Genomic DNA, 6,680 nt, shown 5'->3' on the forward strand with positions numbered 1-6,680 from the left:
AATAATGATTTTGAAAATTTTAAAAACCTCGTGAACTCAGAAAGTACACCAATCTGTTGGCATTTCATTTTAAAATGCATTCACTTCATTAGTCCCTCTACACTAATTAATGTTCATAAGGGTTACTTAGAAAAGATTCTGTGTTCTCTGGTACTTAATTCAGGGAGCCATACAATATGCTTTAGAATTATTCTTCCAAAATGTTTAATTTTTTAAAGCAATTTTTGTTGCATGAAGAAATATCACTCATCTGCACAATTCAGTCATGTAGGTTTGGAACCCAAGAACTTGGATTTGAATTTTAGCTCGATCACTTATTTCCAGTTGCTTCCAGTTTGTTTGCAGTTACTTCGAGCAAGCAACTTATTTACTGATAGGCCTCCTTTCTAAGATACGGTGTCGAAGAAGATAAATCTCTAAAGTTACTGCAGTGTCCAGGGTTCTCTTAGCAGCCTCTCTCTTCCCTGGTCCATCCCATCCTTTGGATGAAATGTAGGATTCACTAGAAGCAGGGCTTCCTCTGAGCAAACCTGTATCAAACTGAAGTTCAGCACAGTTATGAGAGTTGGGAAGTACCAACATCCTTCTTTTCAGTAGCAACTTTCATTCAGTAATGTTCTTTCTGATGATAGGGAGCTTTCTTAAACATCTGGTCCCTTTTGGAGTTTCTTGAAGAAACTTAAGGTATCAGAAATTATAAACATTCATCTGCAAATCACCCAGCAATTATTTAGGCTGACCCCTGTCTCTTGAGTCACCTAGAATCATTGAATCGATCCATCAGTGAGTATATGTTGAACCCTACTCTGTGCCTAGTTAGATACTTAGTAAACCTATGGCATATGAAGGTTTACAGAAAGTAAGTCACTAGAGAATAGATATTGTTTCACTCTTGGGACTCGTAAGCCCCCATCCCAAACCCCCATCCCAAACACAGTGCCTGGGAGATGGTAAGTACTTAACAAATACTCATTGATTGATGGGAATGACTATTTCTGTTTCCTAACACCAAACACAATACCTGGCATATAGTGAGCACTTATGCTTGTTGATTGATTTTTTTTTCTATCTCTGCATTGAATCTCTTATTTATGTATTGTCCCTTTTTTGTCTTTTCTCCAAAGGGTCGTGATTACTGTTCAGAAGAAGAAGATATCACATAGTGCCAATTCTACTAGTCAAAACAGGAATTACTACTGTGTAAATAGATTACAACCCATTTGAGATCTTTGGGAAGGTCGTCTACAACACACACACACAAAAACAGCACTACATAATAAAAGAAGATCGTCTCCATATTGTATGCCCCATTCACTTACAATGTTTCTTAATGAACTTGCAAAGGAATATTGCTAAGAACTGTTCTAGAACTTTGTTGCTGCTAGTTAAAACTTGTTGCAAATTTTCACTCCTCTTGTGTCCAGGTATGCAGCAAAATTCTTAAAATTCCACCTTACAGACACAGTTGTTCTTACAAATGCTGCCCAGCTGATTTTTTATCAGATGAAATAGTGATGAACTCAGATACCAAACTTCCATTTCTAGAACGTTCCAACACCTTTTCCCCTCCCCTCCCCTCTTTAAGCTGTTTGTCAGTCCAGAGATGGACCAGAATATTGCTTCTTACTGGCGATTTTGAGCTTGGGAGATGGGGATGGTTGCTATGGCAAGCCTTGTTTCTCCGCTAAGAAGAAATAGAGAAGCTACTATCTATTAAAAGCATGTTGTCCCATGAATACTGGAAGTGATGCGGGAGCAGCAGTTTGCCTCACTTACTAGGTATCTAATCAAGGACTAAGCTTGCAGTTTTGGCTTTGCTCAGACGCAAATGGAAGTGTGATCACAATCATTTCGAATCCCTTTTTTTTTTCTAAGGAAATAAATATTTTACTGTTTTTATGTATCCTTGTCTTCTACCATTCATCTAGCCCAGTTTTTGGTTTTGTTTTTTTGTTTTTTACAAATATCTCGCGGATAGACAAGTTAAGCACTTTTGTTATAATACTGATGTTAGGCTAAACTGCCTCACTGCCCTTCCCATTTATCCTTTCCCAGGTATTCCCAGGGAAAATGAGAGGAGGCATATATCCCCCTTCTTTTTAGCAGAGCACCAAACCATCACACTAACTTTATTTTTTTGCCACTAAACAAAGCATCCCACTTCCTTATTTCTCCCTTTACAACAGGTACAAGAACCTTTCTCCTCCTTATTTTTCTCTCTTCAAGGACTAGGTAGCATATCTACAAGGTTTTGACCTTCTGGAAAAAAATACTCAAGTTATACTGATCGTTGGCTGTTGGAGATGTCAACAGCCAGAAGCACCTGGGCAGCGATGGGGAATGTTGATTGTGTGTTCTGTAGAGTTTATTTTTCCATATTATACAGAGAGGATGATCTCTTCTCAAAGACAGAGGTAATATTTTTAACAAATATTGTCATGAGTAAATAATAACCATAAGGGGAAAAAATCTTTTGTATTTTTTTAAATGAGTTTGATAGCTTTGATGAGGGCTCTCTTTATTACTTTCAAGGAGAAAGGCTACCATAGTGAATGCCATGCTATGCTGGCAATGAAGTTTTGGGGCTTTGTCCACATAGTCCACGTGACGTAAGTTCAATCACATAGATTATTCCATCTTCCCTGGTCTTGGATTGTGAACTTGAAGGGGGCACTTATGGATCCATTAACACTGCCACCCTGTGATATTAGTGGTACAGATGTTCAAGAGAATAAAAAAGATTTCCTGTCAGGGAAGAGAACAGAGCTCTAAATGTGTTCTTGGGGAAAGATAAGATAGGACTTTAAGGTAGACCATACATAATTGATGACAGCCATTCATTCATTCATATGCCAATTGCATTTCTTTTCCTTGGTATGGGATGAGGGGAAATGGAGGATAGAGGAACTTTAGTCAAATGAATCAAGAAAATGGACTTAAACATTATCAACAGCAACAACAAAAAAAAAAGCCCTTAATTCTTCCAAGCCAGCACAGCAGATATTTTGGGGAGCAGTTGTGACTGTTATGTAAATAGGGAGAAAGCCAAATTATAACTTTTTATTCTTATCCAAACAGGAAAATGTCAGTTCAAGTCTCCAAGGCTTTGGGCATTATTTCACCCCCTTCATCCTCCATATCTTCACCAATGATTTTGGTCAAGGGATTTAAATAATTTTCCTCAAGTGAACTGGAGGTTAATTACAGTCTACATACCTAATTCCATCCCTCCAGAAATCTCTTGCTTTGGATTCTAGGGATTTGATATGACAGTGGCATTTTCCATGGCTCCTTCATTGATATTAATCTGAAAAAGGAAAAAAAAATCTGGGTTTCAATCTCAACACTATCCTTGGGAAGTCAACCTCTCTGGGCCTCAGTGTCCTTCTGTGTAAAATGAGGGGATTGGACTAGATGACCTTCAGGATCTCTGCCAGATCTAAATCTCTGAACCCATAATTGAGTTGGTTTAAGCCAAGTCTTCCATGTCACTTCTAAACTTGAAATCTCGATGTCTTCCCTAACAAAATCATCACCTCTTCCCCAAAGACAAGATATTCCCACTTCTGTTTTCGTAAAGCATTTTTAAAAACATTCTGATATATTGCACATCTCTAAGGAGTATTATTATTCAAGAGCCCAGTCTTTGCGCATTTGAATGAAAGCAGTGGGGTCCCCTACATGGACCCAGTAGCTTCCCACTTGGGGTACTCTCTGTTGCCACACTTAACATTGAGCCCAAATCTGACGTGCACAAGTGATTTCATCTGTAGTCACATTTGGTAGATCTAGAAATAGATCTGGGAAATGGGGTGGTTGAGCTGGTTGGCACGAAATGCCTGATTGTGTGAACAACACTCAAAACTGTCTGTTTTCCATTTGTTGGTTCTAATCATAAAATTGTCAAATGACTTTGTGGTCGTACTTCAATTTTTCAAAGCCTTTTGAAGGGATCTAAAACAAAAATATTTTGACTCTTCCTCCTGTGCAGCCTACGATTAGGCAGACAGTGTTTCTGATGCAAGGAAAAGAATAATCTGATTTATAGGAGGGTGCAGCTCTGGTGACTGATAAACAGCAGCCCTCCCCCAAGGGAAGAGAGGGAGGGAGGGAAGAAGGGAGGAGGCCCATTAGGTGGAGGTTAGAGAAGGGTGGGAAATGAGCCCAAGTACTAATCTACAGGGATACCTCAATAGGATATTTGCTATGCAGAGTACCATTCAAAGTACAGCTCCTGGGCTGCCAATAGGCGTGGTGCAGCTGTCAACTAGATTTAAGGTGGTTTTATACATGCCTCCTGGTGCTTGGAGTGGGGGTGTTCTAAAAGATCAGGAGCATAGAGAGGTAGCCTTCTTTTCATTGGCAGGGAATCAGAATCATCCAGGACTGTGGTCATAATAGAATCCATATGTGCTTATGACTGGTGGAGACCTCTAAAGAGAATTTTGCATCAGTGATTTTACTTAGACCCAGACTATGAACAAGTGTAGACTGTTAGGGATTTTTTTTTCAAAATATGAGAGGTTCTGAAGTCCAAGGAAAAGAAACGAGATCTACAAAAACTTAACAATCAACCTGTAAAAGAAAATAGCTTTTCTATAATGCAGCATAGCTAAAGATAGGAGATTGGGTTTGTAGTCTCTAAATAACCAGTGACCTCATTCAGTTCAATTCATTAAGAACTTATTAAGCACCTCCATGATGTGTAAGGCATTGTTCCATTGAACAATTCTTTCATTGAAGACAAAATGAAAAATTGGCCTCCTGGTCCCTACCTAGATCAGTCATTCTTTCCTCTGTACCAGAAACCTAAAGCTTTATTCAAAGGAGCAATTGCAATTGCAAGTTCCACCTGCAAAGTCATGAAAAGAGGTAGAAGTCTTAACTGTGTTGGGAGGATGGGCAACTTACCATATCAGAAATGACTACCAATATGGCGGGGCAGTAGGCAGTGGCAAGCAAAGGAGCCTACTTTAGGAAGGCATTTTTGCTACCATCCCATTTCAGAGATGATCTAATGCCCCACCCACCCAATTAATCCATTTTCCTCAATGTCAGGCCTTCCATGCTGTCTATAGGAATATGATGTCTATAGGAAAGGAGGGTGATTTTGCCAATGACCTTACATGATTGTTATTTGTTTTACAAATAACATGAGTTGTCATACTGATAGAAGTCCCGTGATAAGAATGGCAGAAAATGTGCTTAAAAGATTGTTCAAGAAGTAAATAATAGGTGGTGTATGTTATAAAGTGGGAGGAGCCCCAGATGGGCAGCCAAGCAGACCTGGGATATCTGCCATTTACCACCTGGGTGAACTTGGACCGGTCACCTCTCTGTGTCCCAGTTTCCACTCCCATTCTAAGGGGGATTGGACCAGATGACCTCTAAGGTCCCTTCCACTCATTCTGTAACTATAAAAAGACAACTACAATGGACAATTTTTGCTTATTTGGAAATGGTTGCAACTTAGATTCCAACCACATACCTCCTCTACTCCATCATTATGAAAAAAAGGGCTTAAATATAATTGTTTTGTAGAGAAAAGAAATGTCAAAGGAAAAACACTAACTCATAATAATGCCTGTCTTTTGATATTTTTCTTCCACAGAGGGAAAATAATTGGTATCTGTAAAAAAATAAAAATAAAAGAATTAGTCAACACTGTTATTAGTTACTAGTTTACACAAATGTGCCATCCATATTTTTGGATCAAAAGACATTTTCACAGTATCTATTTATATTCTCAGACATCAGGCTTTTCGTTAAGCTGTCTAAAACCTCAATAGAAAAGTGAGACCTGGTCTGGGAAGAGCTTCTATATGGTTAAGGGCTGAACTGAAAGGTAATTTGACATTGACAGTTCTGGTTTCTTGATGTCATGTGAGTAGATGACTGGACCCCAGTGCTACTGTGTTAAAACTTGTGTGAAACAGTTGGCTTTCACATTGCAAACGTCTCTGCAATAAACCTTTTGGAATTTCATGAATGAAGTCTATGATTTGCTTCTTGCCAGTGAATGATTTGAGTTCTTCCAAGAAGGGAAGAAAGTGGTTTGAATAAAATGTTTCTAACTGGAATCAGTTCACTCTTCTTTGACTTTGGCAATCACCATTTTATTACGTGCCTGGAAACATATCAAAAGCTTCAGTACAGGATGGAATTCTGCACGTGCGTGTGCATGTCAGGCACAAACTGAAGGACTCCCCAGTTACCTTGCATTTTTCAAATGATTCACCTCATAGTGGGCATCCGTTCTGAACAGAATGCCACTGAGGGAAGGAAGGGAAGTAGCTCGTCTTTTGTTTGGGATGTGCTAGCACTGTATAGATATTAGTGTCCATCAAAGGGAGCTTACACCAAAAACTTTTAATATTTTTAATTCAGTCCTTTTCCATTATTATAAAGTTCCCCCTATCTGTAGCATCCACCATCCAGAGTCTTCCTTGACTCAATCATCAAATCTTAAAGGTCTCATAAACCAACCTATGGTGCCAAGCAAGACTTCCCCTATAATATTCTCAAGTAAGTGGTCATCCTTCCACTGCCAAAATATTCCTAATGATGTAGAACCCATTACCTAGTGAGGCAACCCATTCCGCTGTTGGAAAGCTAAAGCTGTTAGCAAAATTTTCCTTTTATGAGATGAAATTTCCTTCCCTTGTAACTGATCCATTCAT

General features: G+C 39.0%; 1 protein-coding gene across 7 annotated transcripts in view; it reads left to right on the top strand.

The window, feature by feature from the left end:
• The window catches only part of C2H1orf21 (chromosome 2 C1orf21 homolog), a 294,516-nt gene extending 288,527 nt beyond the window's left edge, over nt 1-5,989 (top strand). For all 7 annotated transcript variants that reach the window (XM_056815641.1, XM_056815645.1, XM_056815644.1 and 4 more), the window contains one exon: nt 1,125-5,989. The gene's annotated coding sequence lies outside the window, so the exon portion shown is untranslated. The remainder of the gene's footprint in view (nt 1-1,124) is intronic.
• The last annotated feature ends 691 nt before the right edge of the window (nt 5,990-6,680 follow it).

Source organism: Monodelphis domestica, chromosome 2 (assembly GCF_027887165.1).
Source record: "Monodelphis domestica isolate mMonDom1 chromosome 2, mMonDom1.pri, whole genome shotgun sequence".
NCBI classification, from domain to species: domain Eukaryota; kingdom Metazoa; phylum Chordata; class Mammalia; order Didelphimorphia; family Didelphidae; genus Monodelphis; species Monodelphis domestica.